Here is a 17,500-nt window from a genome sequence, read left to right on the forward strand (position 1 = left end):
GAAGTCATCTTTTTATCCATTTTGATGATTACATGTCCCTTGTCACGGCACAAGTGAACGACACCGCAGGGACAGGACGCTGCTTTTAAACGAATGAGATGTCTTGGCCTTAAATGTTTACTCGTGAGTAGCTTTCATGAATCACAGTCTGTTCTCTCCTTGGCGTGCGACACGCCCCACAACTTAAGGCTTTCAACGTTCCGAACCGTACGTAACATTTCCAGACAATTTCACGATCAAAAACTCTTACCTACGGTCAGTCGGGTGCATTGGCACGCGATAGGGATGTAACAATTTAATAACAATAATAACTAGATGAGGCAGTTCCTGAAGGAGTTGCGTGTGAATGCTCCGATGCTGACGTTGAACTGAAATCCTGGAATTTTTTTTTTTAGAATTGTTGAAGTAGAGCACACAATTCCCAAACAGGCGGAATATTTTGAAGTTGGAACAGTTTGAATCAGATGAAAAATGTGGGCGTTGTGGAACTTTGAAAAATGTCCCATTGATTTCAATGGAAATGTCCCCAAAATTGTGAATTTTTTTGAAAATGGTAAAAAAAAAACTTGAATGGTCTGAGTTACAGATGTCCGATAATGGCTTTTTGTCAATATCCGATATTCCGATATTGTCCAACTCTTAATTACCGATTCCAATATCAACCGATACCGATATATACAGTCGTGGAATTAACACATTATTATGCCTAATTTTGTTGTGATGCCCCGCTGGATGCATTAAACAATGTAACAAGGTTTTCCAAATTAAATCAACTCAAGTTATGGGAAAAAAATGCCAACATGGCACTGCCATATTTATTATTGAAGTCACAAAGTGACTTTTTTTTTTTAACGTGCCTCAAAACAGCAGCTTGGAATTTGGGACATGCTCTCCCTGAGAGAGCATGAGGAGGTTGAGGTGGGGGGTAGGGGCGGTGTTTTTAGGGGGTAGCGGGGGGTGTGTATTGTAGCGTCCCGGAAGAGTTAGTGCTGCAAGGGATTCTGGGTATTTGTTCTGTTGTGTTTATGTTGTGTTACGGTGCGGATGTTCTCCCGAAATGTGTTTGTCATTCTTGTTTGGTGTGGGTTCACAGTGTGGCGCATATTTGTAACAGTGTTAAAGTTGTTTATATGGCCACCCTCAGTGTGACCTGTATGGCTGTTGACCAAATATGCCCTGCATTTACTTGTGTGTTTGCAAAGCCGTAGATATTATGTGATTGGGCCGGCACACAAAGGCAGTGCCTTTAAAGTGTATTGGCGCTCTGTACTTCTTCCTACGTTCATGTACCACGCCGTACAACGGCGTTTTAAAAAGTCATCAATTTTACTTTTTGAAACCGATACTGATAATTTCCGATATTACATTTTAAAGCATTTATCGGCCGATAATATCGGCAGTCCGATATTATCGGACATCTGTAGTCTGAATGAGTTGAAAAGGTTGGTGTTGTCATTTTTCAAATCGGTCAAGAAATGTTGAAGTAGTAACATGTTGAATTGAGAAATGGTATTGCGCAATTACTGGAATTTGAGGAAAACAGTAATGTTTAAAAGGAATGTTTTAACGGTAGAACGGTTGAAATGCGTTGAAAAATGTGGAAGGAGTGTAGTCGCCAGAAAAAAGGGTGGAAGTAGGGCTTTGGAAAACCAGGAATTCTGGAAAATCCTGGATTTTTTTTTTAAACTTGCAAAAAAGGTCATTTAAATTTTCAGGATGGTGAAATGTGTTGAAGGTGGAATGGTTTGAATCGGTTGAAAATGTGGAAATGGTGGAAGTTTAAAAAATGGCCAATTAATTTTGAATGGTAAAAATGTCCCGGAAAATCTGGAATTCTGGGGAAATCTGGGAATTGCTTTGGAGCATTCACACAATAACACGTTTCATTTGTAAAGCACTCTACCTTTGTCAATCGCAAAGTGCTACAGAGTTAAAAATGTTCCAAAAGTAGTTAAAAACACATAAAACATCTTAAAGAAAAAATAAAAATGTATCACGGTTATTATTATTATTGCGGTATTGTTGAATATGCTAAAAAAAAAAAAAACGTACTTACAGTTTACACACTTTGAAACATTTTGACTGATTTTGATAACTAAAAGAGACACTAGTAAAGCCACTGTTTTGCATGCTTTACTGATAGTGTTTTAGTCTGACTATGTTATGTTTTTATGGCTCAGCTTTTAAATTTTGGTTTGTAGCACTTTAACTTTTTTTTTTTTTTTTTTTTAAATGTGTAGCCAATTAAATGTATTTGTATTTATTATTTCTGGCTGGTGTTGTGGCTTCCTACTCTGTTCATCGGTCTGTGAATGCACCATAAAAACACCTGAGTATAGGTTCAATGTTGCTCAGACAGCAACGTGTGAATATAAATTTAGATTGACGTCATGTCTTTGCCGATGGTGGAAAGACGTTAATGTCTCTTGTTTTCATGGTAACATCAAAGCTAGCGAGCTGGCACCACTCAGTCCGGGTGTTTATCAAACTGCAGTTACCGTCACAAGTTTTTGATCATTTTAATTTAAAACAATAATGAGGTGGCGACTTGTCCAGGGTGTACCCCGCCTTCTGCCCGATTGAAGCTGAGATAGGCTCCAGCGCCCCCCGCCACCCTGAAGGGAATAAGCGGTAGAAAATAGATGGATGGATGGAAGACTAACCTTAGTTTTAGCTTAGTTTAGTCTCTCTCTCTCTCTCTCTCTCTCTCTCTCTCTCTCTCTCTCTCTCTCTCTCTCTCTCTTATATATTTATATATATATAATATTATATTATTATTATTATAATTATTATATAATTATTTTATTATTATATTATGATATATATATATATATATATATATATATATATATATAATATATTAAATAGTTATATATATATATATATATATATATATATATATATATATATATATATATATATATATATATATATAGCCGATTTATTTTGTAACCATGTTCCCGGGTTGTGAAGTGGCCATGAGAGCCGAATGTTGTTATGTATTCACGTTCTCGGGTGGGTGCACACCGGTAGTGTCAAGGGAAGTGGAAATCGATCAGTACCGATGGGTTTACGCATGCGCGAAGGTACGTCACTTTCTGGACTTGCTTTTTCCCCCCCTTTTTTTTCTTTTACGACGGAGCCTTGCAATGTCACGTTCTGTTATATTTGAATGTTTAATGAATGTTTTGGATTTAAAAAAAATAGCTTACTTGGGAGTAAAAGGGAACAATAATTTAAACATAAGCAAGGGGTGGATTTAAAATTTAAAAAGAGTATTATCCCCACATTTTTCAACAACTTTCACTCTTCTGTCATTGCAATTATTGACGCACGGGGGCGCCACTGACTCCAATCTTTAAAAGGTTTGTTCTCTTTTAAAATGTTTTTATTTTTTTTTTCAAACAAGGCACTTGTAACTTAAATCTATATCTGCAGCCTGACAAATGATCAGTATTGTGAATTGATGTATTCGATGTAAATAAAGCAGGAAAAATTGTTTTTTATTTATTTCCCATTCAAGTCTACTGAGCACATCTTTCCGGTTCCTGTACGGTTTCAAGATAAATTCTGCATTCTTTAAACAACGTTTGTTTTGTTTTGTATGTAATCTTCTATATGATATTGTTATTAAAAAAAGACAACCATGGTTCGAAAATAGCTGCCGCGAAACAAGTTGACGGAAGTGACGTAGTCGTCGCGCATGCGTGGACCGATCGGGTTTTCCGGTAGTGTGACAGGGACGTCACACGCCACATCGTCACGGTATCAACAAGCAGCCGGCTCTTAACAAGACAGCGGATAACTCAAGTGAGTAAATGTTTATGAAGAAAAGTTCAAATGTAGGAGTTCTGCTCTTTTATGGTCAGCAATAAGCCAATAGTTACGTGAGCTTGTGTGCGTGTGTGTGCAGTTGGCCCGGAGAATCACGTCTTCATTCGGCGACCATATCGCACATCCGGTTTTAACGCACATCCGGTTTCACTCTGGGTAGGCGAAGAGAGGTATGTGAAGAATAGTAGTGGCATTTATTTATTTATTCATATTTATCCATTTATTTATTCCACGGTGAAAATACATGTGTGTTTATTTGTTTGTCTGCTCATGTTTACAACAAGGTACATCCATCCATCCATTTTCTACCGCTTGTCCCTTTTGGTACAAATATGTATCAATGACCAAGTGAGAAATACAAATCGTACGGTCGAACTCAGCGCTGGTGCTTATTGATACCAAGGGCTGCTACAGACACTGACCATATTCTGTCGGTACTATCTGGTATCGATTTACTCCTCTTCCTCTTGTCCATGTAAACCGCAAAAAGCCGCTGCCTGACCAGGGCTCAGAAAATCTGCAGAGACTCCTCCCACCCCCACCGAGGACTGTTTTCACTGCTGGACTCTAGAAAGAGGTTCTGCAACCTCCGTAGCAGATTGAAACTTTTATTAGTAGATTGCACAGTATAGTACAGGGGTCTGGAACCTTTTTGGCTGAGAGAGCCATGAAAGCCAAATATTTTAAAATGTATTTCCGAGAGCCATATAATATTTTTTAACACTGGATACAACTAGATGCGTGCATTTTTAAGTAAGACCAACATTTTTAGAGTATAGTAAGTCTCTTATTCTTTTTAATAACATTGTTATTCTGAAGCTAACCAATAATAAATAAAATACTTCTTACCATTAATGCGACTTCTTGAACAGGTGCGGTAGAAAACAGATGGATGGATTAAAATGCATGAGAATGTTTTATATTTTGAACGTTATTTTTAACACTGTGATTGCCAGCTGAATTATTCATTACTTATCGTGTTAAGCAATATCAGCTAAGATTTATCTGAGAGCCAGATGCAGTTATCAAAAGAGCCACATCTGGCTCTAGAGCCATAGGTTCCCTACCCCAGGTATAGTACATATTCCGTACAATTGACCACTAAATGGTAACACCCGAATAAGTTTTTCAACTTGTTTAAGTAAATCAATTCATGGTAACCTCTGGGTTCTGTAACAGCTTCTTCCCTCAGGCCATAAGACTCTTGAATGCATCATAATAATCCCATCAATTCCCCCACCAAAACGTATTAACTGGCTGGAATATAAAGACAATATAACATACATCCATAAACATGGATGCCTATGCAAAAGTGTAATATATTTATCTGTACAGTCATCTATTTTTTTTATATCTGCCCCTTATTGCTCTTTTATCCTGCACTACAACGAGCTAATACAACAACATTTTGTTATCTGTACTGTAAAGTTCAAATTTGAATGACAACAAAAGGAAGTCTAAGTCTCTAAATATAATCTGGTATCGATTTACTTGTGAACATTGCCATATTTCGATACCTTTGTCGTCACGTCCAGTTGCAGACTCGGGAAACACTTGTAGGGATACGATCACTCAAGCAGCACTGCGAGCTCACTCAGTCGGACTGTTGCAGTTTTCCATGCCAACAAAGCAAGCATGCCTGATTGAAAACTAGCTTTTCAAAAAGGCTACCCCAATGCCACTCATTAGCATTAGCAATTTTACATGGCAATTTCAACAAATTGGTAATGAAAACTACAAACCCTGTTTCCATATGAGTTGGGAAATTGTGTTAGATGTAAATATAAATGGAATACAATGATTTGAAATGAAATTATCTAACTCATAATTAATATAATGCTTAGTCACCTACAATACAAAGCATTTTTTTAACATAAAAAATATCAATATGGCCCCCGCATACTGTGACTTTTTAGTTTGCGGCCCTTGGTGGAAAAAGTTTGGACCTCCTGCACTAAAGTATCAAAAGTATCAATATTTTGATTTGAGAGTCGATATTGGAGCATAACGCTCTGGTATCAGCTGTATTGATATTCCAGTATCGCACATGTGACTATATCGCAAGGCAGGTAAAATTCCCTCACTCAATTCGTACTGTGTAGGAACGGGATACCGCCTCTGTACCGTACCAAATATTCTGTATCAATTCCGGTCACTCCCTTAACGGTAAGCCTCGTTAGCTGCAAACATGCAGTAATTAATGATGACCCACTTTAAAGGCAGCACACGAGGAGCATTAAAAGATCGTTACATGACGTCAACATCTCTCGCACGAGAACGTCCAATAATGGAGGAATGAATGATGCTGGTCATTAGGACTGTAAATTCTCCTTCAACTGAATGTGCATGCCTGTGGATGACATCATTGATGATCTTCCGTGACTGTTGGGCGCTTCAAAGGGAAGAAGTACTGGATAGTGTACTTGGTCCAGAAGGATGTGGATGATAATTTTGCCATTCACATTCATTATGAGAGACAAGGCGAATGGGAGTCACCGTTGTAGCCTTGAAAACCTCAAACAACTTAAAAAACCCTCCATCAACGGTTTATTTACACACTGCAAGTATATATATAATGTAGTAACAGACACCTTCATAACAATATGTAATATGTTTTAAATACATTATATATATACATACTTGCATTGTGTAACAGACACCTTCATAACAATATGTAATTTGTACAATATACACACTGCAAGTCTATATATAATGTAGTAACAGACACCTTCATAACAATATGTTTTATATACACACTGCTAGTATGTGTGTGTGTATGTATATATATATATATATATATATATATATATATATATATATATATATATATATATATATATGCTGTATAAAACATTACATATTGTTATGGTGTCTGTTACTACAATATATATATTGTAGTAACATACACCTTCATAATATGTAATGTTTTATACACACACTTCAAGTATATATATATATATATATATATATATATATATATATATATATATATATATATATATATATAATGTACTAACAGTCACCTTCATAACAATATGTAATATGTTTTATATACACACTGCAAGTTTATATATAATGTAGTAACAGACACCTTCACAACAATATGTAACGTACAATATTTACCGTATTTGTCATTTTGGCATATATTGTTTCCATAGCAACGCACTTCCGACTTCTGGCAAATGTATTCCTACTTCCGGAAACACCCACGAGTGTTTTCTAATCATGGCAAAATCGATAACAGAAAACAAAGACGACTATTTCTGGACAAATGAGGATTCACAACCGTATCATTTTGAAGCTGAATGTACGGAAGATGAACTGCTGCTTCTAGAAGCGAGCACGAAGGAAGGGTGAGACGTTGGAGCAGACGGAAGTCGAGAGAGTGAGGTGAAAGTGACTTTGGCGCTGTAAATGTGGATTTTGAAGCCAAGCTATTTCGACATAAATGGAGTGTTTACCCAAATACACCGGAAAAAACGTCCAAGGGGACCAAACAGACAACTATCCATGGAGTGAGTCAATTTAATATTGATCATGATAAATGCAGCACATCATGCATGTTATTACAAGTACAGTACATACTCTGGCTAGCTATTTACAAACAAAACAAATAGTACTTTACAGATACTGTATTATGATTATGTTTTTCAGTCAGTACAGATTGGTGTCCTATCGCACTGCATATATATAAATACACACACACTTTAGTTGAATTCTGAATTATGCGCTGTAATAAATTAGACTTCCTGGTGACCTACAACTGTGAGGTCTTCAGAGAGGCAAATGTTGAAGTGGATGTGCAATCAAACTGAACACGTACTGTATAATAACCATTATCCTGGGTGATAATTGGCCTCATTAAGCTGTTGAGAAGTGAAACAGGGCTGATGTAATACCACAGTAAATACATTTCTGCCAACAATGTGTTAAAGGAAAAATACATATGGCAAACTAATTGCTGATTGTTTTTTTAATAACAGCTGTTTGGCCCCAGCCAAGGGAGTTTCCATTTCCCTCAAGTCTCAAACCGCCACTGAAACATTATGTTTGATGCATAAGACAAAAATGTATTCACCAAAATCAAACAGAATTAAGTTGTAACTTCTAAAGTGTGGGTGGGGAGCGTTTCTAGAGTGGCCAGCCTGAAATGCGGGTGTCAGGGACCGACGCGGAAGGAGATTTTTACAACAAAATTTTAAAGCTTAGTGATATCAGATTGTAGTTTTTTGGGGGTTTTTTTTACCCTTCGCATTCATATTTCGCTGTTTTTGTTGATTGTAAAATATATGTTTATTGAGAGGGGGTGAAGTTCATATGTTGTCAATATTCGGTGTTTTATCGTTCATAGTTAATATTCTAATTCCCAAGGGAAGTTCCCATTTTCCTCAAGTCTCAAACCGCCACTGAAACATTGTTTGATGCATAAGACAGATATTCATTCACCAAAATCAAACGTATAGAATTAAGTTGGAACTTCTAAAGCAGGGGCGTTCAACTCGTTTGTAACAGTGAATATATGAATATTTATGTAGAATTTAACATTTTATCATTACTTTAATTGCCTATGCACTTTTTTTTTTACATAAAAAAAAAAGTCTTGTCACAGTTCGATTAAATATAGAACAGAGGAACCCAAGGATGCAGATGGAATGTGAGTTAAACAGTTCTTTACTGAACAAAAAAAAGCACTCACAACAATGATCCAAAAATAGGAGATAACAAAAAGCGAGGGTGCTAAAAACACAAATAGAGCACCGTGATAAAAAGAACAAAAGCTAATATACAAAACTAACTAAACTTGGGTCGGAGTTGCAAGACGTGCAAACTAACATAGTACATACCAAGCTGGATGGCACTGGAAATAGCCAAGAAGGTAAGTAGCATAAATACAAGGAGCCTTCATACAAGTAGAGTAGAGGAGTGGAATTGCCGAGTGCCATCCAGCTGACAAGGTGCTGGTGAGATTGGACACAGCTGTGCACGTCTCACAACTCCGCCCACAGGGAAACACAGGAACTCTGAGGAAGACAAAAAGGTAAGAGCAAGGTCTGCTGCACCAACAAAGGAAAACTGAGCTGCCTCACCTCCTGGCGTCCAGAATAGTGTTGACAGTAAAGGCCGGATGACCCTCCACCTGCTGAGGAGTAGGGGGAGACACAGGTGGAGAGCTAATGTCACTCGACTCGACGGGAGACATGGTAGACGGGATACGACTTGAAGGACTTGGGTACCTTGAGTCGAGCTGTGACGGGAGTTATCCGCTCCACCTCGTATGGTCCGATGAATTTAGGTGCCAGTTTCTTTGACTCTCCTGGTAGTGTAATGTCTTTGGATGATAACCAAACCCTCTGGCCGCGTTTGTAGTCAGGAGATGGTCTGCAATGGCGATTAGCCATGGTCTGGTTCCGTTTGGCTGTCCGCGACAAGGCACACACTGTGCAGGAAGGCAGTCATGGAGGGAACAGTGGACTCGATGTCTTGAGGAGAAGATGGGAAGTTGAAAGCCATAGATTAGGGTGTAACGGGCATACTCCACCCATGGGAGATAAATGGACCACAATGTTGGATGCTGGTGACACATGCATCTCAGGGCTGCCCCTAGGTCCTGGTTGGCTCTTTGATTGTCCATTCGATTGTGGGTGGTACCCTGATGACAAACTGACAGTGGCTCCTAACAAGTTGCAGAAAGCTCTCCATGTAGCGGATGAAAATTGAGGGCCTCTGTCTGACACCACATCAATAGGGATCCCATGCAGTCGAACCACATGGTTTACCAGAAGCTTGGCGGTCTCCAGGGAAGAGGGAAGTCTACGGAGGGGGACAAAATGCGTGAACTTAGAAAATCTGTCGAATACGGTGAGGATGACAGAAAACCCCCTGGAGATGGGTAGACCTGTGAAAATCCAGAGCAATGTGCAACAGGGGATGCAGCAACCCCGCAGGAGCTTGATGGGAAGCCTTGCGTCTGGCGCAGACGGGGCATGCAGCCACAAACCTTTGAGGTGTGAGCCCACGACAAGACCTCTAGACAGAGAGTTCTCGGCACAAAAAGGCGACCAGGAGGACATCCAGGGGATGGGGAGTCCCTGATAGCCTCCGACACACGTCTCTCCACCTCCCACTGTACTGTGCCCAGAATCCGGGACTGAGGAAGCATAGTCTCTGGGGGAGTGTCTTCTGTAGGAGGAGAGAACATCCTCAACAAGGCGTCAGGTTTACCATTGAGTGAGCCCGGGCGAAAAGTGATACAAAAGTCAAACCTTGTAAGGAACAGGGACCACCGAGACATGCGGGGATTGAGACGTTGGGCAGAGCGGAGGTAGGCTAGGTTTCGATGATCAGTATAAATGATAAAGGGGTGTTTGGCACCCTCCAGCCAGTGCCTCCATTCTTGAAGGGCGAGGACCAATGCAAGAAGCACTCGGTTCCCGATGTCATAGTTCTTCTCTGCAGGCGTAAGGAGAAGGCGCAGGGGTGCAGCTTCTGATCAGAACTGGAATGCTGGGACAAAACAGCCCCTACCCCGGTGTCAGATGCGTCCACCTCAACAAAAAAATGGGAGATCAGGATTAGCGTGAAGTAACACAGGAGCGGAGGTAAAGAGGCATTTAAGGCGTCGAAAAGCCTGGTCAGCCTCTGAAAACCACACAAAAAGAACCTTAGAGGACGTTAATTAATTTAAAGGTTGAGCTACTTTGCTGAAGTCTCTAATAAAGCGTCGGTAAAAATTAGCAAACCCCAGAAACCTTTGCAGCAGCTTCCTGGAGGACGGCGTAGGCCAGTCTACAACCGCTTGGATCTTAGCTGTGTCTGGCTTAACCTGCCCCCTCTCCACAATCAACTCCAAAAACGACACTGGGAGAATGAAAAGTGCACTTTTGGGGTTTAACAAAAAATCGGTTCCCTAAAAGTCTCTGCAAAACCAAACGGACATGCTGATGTAATTCAATGGAGCGTGAAAAAATAAGTTTATCATCCAGTAGACTACCACGAAACGGCCTATTATGTCACGGAGGACGTCATTAATTAAACACTGAAAAACCCCAGGAGCATTAGTGAGGCAGAACGGCATGACGCAATACTCAAATGGCCAAGAGGGGTGTTAAAATCAGTCTTCCATTCATCACCTTCACGAATACGCACGAGGTGATACGCATTATGAAGATCCATCCATCCATCCATTTTCTACCGCTTATTCCCTTTGGGGTCGCGGGGGGCGCTGGAGCCTATCTCAGCTACAATCGGGCGGAAGGCGGGGTACACCCTGGACAAGTCGCCACCTCATCGCAGGGCCAATCCAATTTAGTAAATACTACCGCCCCATGCAAAGGAGCAAACGAAGACAACAGTGGAAGAGGGTATTTATATTTAATTGTAATTTTGTTCAGAGCTCTGTAATCGCCGCGAAGAAGGTAGTGGCGAACCTGGAAGGAGGTCAATGGCACAGTCATACGGGCGGTGGGGGGGTAGCGACGTAGCCCGGTCTTTACAAAAAACTTCACGAAGAGAATGATATTCCTCAGGAATCAACGCGAGATCAGGGGGCTGAAGAGTAGGAAGAGTGACAGGGTTAGCCGGAGACGAAGCGGAGCGTAAACAGTGACTATGACAAAAAGTACTCCAATTGGTAATTTTAAGTGTGGTCCAATCTATGCTTGGACTGTGACGTTGCAACCATGGAAGTCCAAGAACTAAGGGTGCCGAACGAGAGGGCATTATAAACAATTTAACCTCCTCACAGTGATTACCAGAAATGAGGGATGTGGCATGTGTCTGATGAGTAATATTAGCCAGGTGACGCCCGTCAAGTGAGCTAACAGTCTTAATACGATCAATACCCACAGTAGGAATCTTTAGAGATTCCACAAGACTACTGTCAATTATGTTCTCATCAGCCCCTGAGTCAATTAGTGCCTTAATAGGGCAAGAACCCCCCACCCATGACAGTACCTTCCACTTGAAGTCTTCCCACCAGTGAGGATGCAGACGTCACCACAGGAGCAGGCGGCGAAGTTGGTAATCTTCCCTGCAGAAGGTCTCGGGTGGACGCGGAACGGCCCCCAGTAGGCCGCGCAGGACAGCGAACAACGATGTGGTCCGCAGCACAAGCACAACCTCAGCCGACGTCTCCTCTTTGCTGCGACTGCCACCCAGCTGCATAGGTATGGCCCCCTCTAGCCCCTCCTCCGGGGCACTGCAGTCAGAAGGCGGAAGCGACGAAACCTGAGACTTGGATGTTGACTGTGGGGACCAGGCAGGTGACTGCCATCTGGCGGACGGAGGATCCACACCCTTCTGGGCGTGTCGCTCTCGTAGGCGGTTGTCCAATCGGATAGCGAGCGAGATGAGCTCCTCGAGGGCCTGGGTCTCGGCGCGGGCAGCCAGCTCGTCTTGGATCTGGGGGCTAAGGCTAGCCAGGAATTATCCCCGCAATGCTCTCTCCTCCCAGCCACTCTCCGCCGCTAGGATCCGGAAGGAGATTGAGTGGTCCGCTACAGAGGAGGACCCCTGGCGCATAGCGAGGAGGCGGCTGCCTGCCTTTCGTTCCCTCACAGGGTGATCGAAGACGCTGCGCAGCTCAGCGGAAAATAGGGGTAGGCTGGAACGAAGACCGGGTTTACTCACACACACCTCTATAGCCCAGGGTGCTGCTCTTCCAGCTAGTAAACTAAGTATATATGCCACACGGGGAGAGTCTGTTGTATCTGTGTGAGGCTGCTGTGCAAAAACTAAAGAGCATTGATGTAAAAAAAAAAAAAAAGTCTGCATTGTCCAAAGTCCCCCTCATACTTGGGCGGATGTGGTATGCTGGGCTCCCGGGTAGGAAAACCCGATGTCGAGGTCACGGGGTAAGAAGAAGCTGCAGTTTGAGCAGCCTCTGAGTCTTGGAGCGGGTGAGGGACAAACAGGCGTGTATGCATCTCCTGCACAAGTGTGGTCAGGTTTGACAAAGTACAAAGTTTGTTAGTGATCACTTATTCGCTGGCCATGAGCCCTGAGGGCCAGCTGAATACGAATCTCATCTGCAGGTTCCATAATAGACTCTGCAATTCTGTCACAGTTCAATTAAATATAGAACAGAGGAACCCAAGGATGCAGATGGAATGTGAGTTAAACAGTTCTTTACTTAACGAAAAAGCACTTCCAACAATGATCCAAAAATAGGAGATAACAAAAAGCTAAGAATAGAACACAAAAAGAGCACCGTGATAAAAAGAACAAAAGCTAATATACAAAACTATTTAAACTTAGGAGTGACGTGCACATACCAAGCTGGACGGCACTGGGAATAGCCAAGAAGGTAAGTAGCATAAATACAAGGAGTAGTGATGGGTCCGGCAACACCGATACATCGGCGCATGCGTCGAGCTCATAGAGCGAAACCCTGTGTCGGTGCGCGTACCGCTTTTAGAAAGTCACGTGACCGATCATGAGCTGTTTTGGTCACGTGACCAATACGCGAACTGTGTCGCACTGACGCCTCCTCTGTGCCCTGTGAAAGGTTCTTTTCTACAGCCGGAGAAATAATAACTAAGAAGAGAAAGCGTCTAAAATTGAATACATTGGAAAAACTGTTTTTAAAAAAATATAAAAATGTGTAAAAAAAAAAAAAAAAAAAATTCCAGGTCCACAAGCATCCTCATTCACAACACGTTCTCTTAGATTTCCATGTTATGATACATGTTCACATTATTTATTGACTGTATCTAAAAAAGACAAAAAATATATTTTTATTTAAATGAAGTTATGAAATAATCCTAAATTAAATACAATGACTTGGTTTATATTATTGTATATACTAGGTCAGTGGTTCTCAACCTTTTTTCAGCAATGTACCCCCTGTGAATTTTTTTTAAATTCAAGTACCCCCTAATCAGAGCAAAGCATTTTTGGTTGAAAAAAAAAAAAGATAAAGAAGTAAAATACAGCACTATGTCATCAGTTTCTGATTTATTAAATTGTATAACAGTGCAAAATATTGCTCATTTGTAGTGGTCTTTCTTGAACTATTTGGAAAAAAAGATATAAAAATAACTAAAAACTTGTTGAAAAATAAACAAGTGATTCAATTATAAATAAAGATTTCTACACATAGAAGTAATCAACTTAAAGTGCCCTCTTTGGGGATTGTATTAGAGCTCCATCTGGATTCATGGACTTAATTCTAAACATTTCTTCACAAAAAAAAAAATCTTTAACATCAATATTTATGGAACATGTACACAAACAATCTAGCTGTCAACACTGAATATTGCATTGTTGCATTTCTTTTCACAGTTCTTTTTGACCGACATTTTAGTGACAAACCTGAGCTTGTGCTTCACGGAGTTTATGAACTTACATTCATATTTTGTTTAAGTATTATTCAATAAATATATTTATAAATGATTTTTGAATTGTTGCTATTTTTAGAATATTTAAAAAAAAATCTCACGTACCCCTTGGCATACCTTCAAGTACCCCCAGGGGTACGCGTACCCCCATTTGAGAACCACTGTACTAGGTTATAAAATCAGTGTCAGTTGAGTCGGTCCGTAGGTTGCCTGTAGGGATTTTTAATGTCCAGCAGATGTCAGTATTTAGTGACACAGTATCGACACAGTATCAATACAGTTTTGCAATGTGTTGAAACGCTTCATGACGCCTCATCAACCCATCACTAACAAGGAGCATAGGAGTCTTCATACAAGTAGAGTCGAGGAGTGGAATTGCCGAGTGCCACCCAGCTGACAAGGTGCTGCTTAAGTAGTGCTGGTGAGATTGGACACAGCTGTGCACGTCTCACAACTCCGCCCACAGGGACACACAGGAACTCTGAGGAAGACAAAAGGTAAGAGCCAGGTCTGCTGCACCAACAAAGGAAAACTGAGCATACAAACCACAAGGTGGCAGCAGGCGGTGACAAATCTGTAGGTTTTACAGGGGGGGAAAAACCTTGCAGCTTTGTTGCCAGACTTTTTATGAAAATATGACGGTGTTTTTTACAGCATATTACTGTAAATTGGGGGGGGGGGGGGGATATTGGGAAAAACTGGGATCTCAGTTGCCAGACTTTTACGGCATTTCACTGTAAACTGAAAGAATGGTACCACTGTTATTTGTGGTAAAGTTCTGGCAACTGATGTGCCAGTATGTACAATTTGTTAAGCAGATATTTAAGTAATTACTTGTACTTTAACAAAAAAAAAACACGTTTGGAATGTATTACTGTATAATATAATGTGTGTTGCAGCATTCGATAATATTAAAGTTTAAAAGGTATGCAATTTCATGCAGTACATGTATTTTTTTTTTCTGACAGAATGGAAAGAATAAATACATTCACTATGAAAAGGTCTATTATTTATAGATCTGGCCCCCTGGGTCTTGAGTTTGACACTGGTGTTCTAAACTAAAATACTTCCTAGCATAATCAACCACAACTTTTGTAGGAACGTAAAATAGGCAGAAAAAATGTTCTGGAAAAGAAAAAAGATTGTCACCCCTGCTCAATTTAAACACACACATTTTGAGGATGATTTGATTCTGTATGTACCGTGCCAAGGAGAAGCCAGATCTTGAAAATTTGTGCTGAGCCTTGATTATGGCGTAGTTAAACCATTTTACGCTCTTCTGTTTCTTCTTAGATCAATGCATGGTCAACCGAGGCATGATCTCCTGTGCAGCCATGCCTTGTTGCACACGGTGCACTTCAGAAACTCTGTAGGGAACGTGGCGTCCTGCGTGTGTCCTCGGGGGAACCAACGGTGGAAGATTCAGGAATGGCTCGGCTAAGAGAAGATTACAACGCTCTTGCGGTAAGTAGAAAGGGGACGAGGGTTATGTGTTGGGAGGAGGGTTGCTGCAATGATCTCGCTGATTAAAAAAAATAAAAATAAAATGGCTGCAAACCCTAAGAAGTGTCAGGTTTCCCGGCGAGCAAACATTGAAAGGCCAGGACATTTTAGAAATAATAAAAAAATTTAATTTGTTTTAATACTGGTATTTTAAAATGAAAGCAAACATGAGCTTAATAACAGACATATGTTTTAGCTTTCCTTTAGTGTGTGTGTGTGTGTGTGTGTGTGTGTGTGTGTGTGTGTGTGTGTGTGTGTGTGTGTGTGTGTGTGTGTGTGTGTGTGTGTGTGTGTGTGTGTGTGTGTGTGTGTGTGTGTGTGTGTGTGTTGAATATATATATATATATATATATATGCAGGCCCGGCCCTAACCAATCTGGCGCCCTAGGCAAGATTTTAGGTGGCGCCCCCCCACATCGGCAGTGAAGTGTATATACTCACAAGAACCCGAATAGCTTTGTCTTTGACCTTTTTTTTTTACTTACAACTATACCTAATATATAAAGGGGTGGAAAAGTGACGATTACCTGCAGGGCAAACATTAGCTAACCAGAAGGCAATAACAATGTAAACAAAAAACACCTGCTTAAAAGATCTAATACAAACATTTATATGCACGTACAACACTTATAACTTTTAGCATATCAGTATGTGGAATTAAATTATGGAATGGATTAAGTAAAGAAGTTAAAAATTGTACTGATATGATCCAGGTTGTTCAAAATAATAGTGCTTACAGAGTACAAAGAAGAAGAATTATGAGAAATACTTTCAACCTTATTGAAAATAAGATATTCTTCATCTCAGTATGTTAATAATGACTGAATTAATGAATGAATTACATATTACAAAACTGTTGTATACTAATTCATAGATGTTATTTTATTATATAAAAAGGTCAGTAAATGATTATATATATTTGTAAACGCTTTGAAGTGGGAAAGGGGTAGGATTAAATAAGCTTTGCTTCTTCCTACTCCTTTTCGGGCATGATGTCAAATGAAATGATATGAAATTGTGTGATGTATTATGATGTAAGTGTGTTCATGTTCCAAATAAACTAAAGAAAGAAAGAAATGTCCCTGAGGAATGTAAGGTGGGAGTACTGTAATTACCTAACGTTACATTATTATTTTCCATAACAATTTAGCCCCCTCCACAATATTAACCCGACGTTAAAACAGAACTAGCTATTTATTGATTAGCAATTGCCGAATCATGTAGCATTAGCTTAATGCTAAAAAGCCAGGTTACTATCACATTCTGTAACAGACAAATAATTTCATGTAGGCTAACGTTACCTACCTGCTACCTCTGTCTTTTCTCGTTTCTCCTCCTCTTCTTTTCTCTTTTTTCTTCCCTGGGCACCTGACAGTTTTGGCATCTTGTGTTGATTTTTTGATGTCGTGACGTCCAAAAAGAGTCATGATACGGGAAGAGAGGGGGCGCACCGTGCGGGGGGAGGAGGGGGGGGCGTAATGTTGTAACAAATAATATTTCTATTAAATAGGCTTTACTTTGCATTTTAATTAACGTGGGATTATTTTTTGTATTTAGAAATAATAGTACCAACTTTCTTTTTTTTTTTCTTTTCTCCAACATTTGTGGCACTGGCGTGGCGCCCCCTGATGGACGGCGCCCTTAGCATTTGCCTATACGGCCTATGCCACGGGCCGGCCCTGTATATATGTATGTATGTATTGGTAATAGGGATGTCCGATAATGGCTTTTTTCCGATATTTCGATATTGTCCAACTCTTTAATTACCGATACCGATATCAACTGATATATACAGTCGTAGAATTAACACATTATTATGCCTAATA

General features: G+C 40.3%; 1 long non-coding RNA gene across 3 annotated transcripts in view; it reads left to right on the forward strand.

The window, feature by feature from the left end:
- Positions 1-3,713: 3,713 nt before the first annotated feature.
- LOC133617049 (uncharacterized) overlaps positions 3,714-17,500 on the forward strand; it is a 28,393-nt gene continuing 14,606 nt past the window's right edge. For 2 of the 3 annotated variants that reach the window (XR_009816934.1, XR_009816936.1), the window contains exons 1-3: positions 3,714-3,810; positions 3,914-4,004; positions 15,465-15,635. This is a non-coding gene — a long non-coding RNA (uncharacterized lncRNA). Of the gene's footprint in view, positions 3,811-3,913; positions 4,005-9,681; positions 14,669-15,464; positions 15,636-17,500 lie in introns of those variants that run through there. The other variant, XR_009816935.1, reaches the window with a different exon arrangement.

The sequence above is a fragment of the Nerophis lumbriciformis genome, linkage group LG16 (genome assembly GCF_033978685.3).
Source record: "Nerophis lumbriciformis linkage group LG16, RoL_Nlum_v2.1, whole genome shotgun sequence".
Classification (NCBI taxonomy): Eukaryota; Metazoa; Chordata; class Actinopteri; order Syngnathiformes; family Syngnathidae; genus Nerophis; species Nerophis lumbriciformis.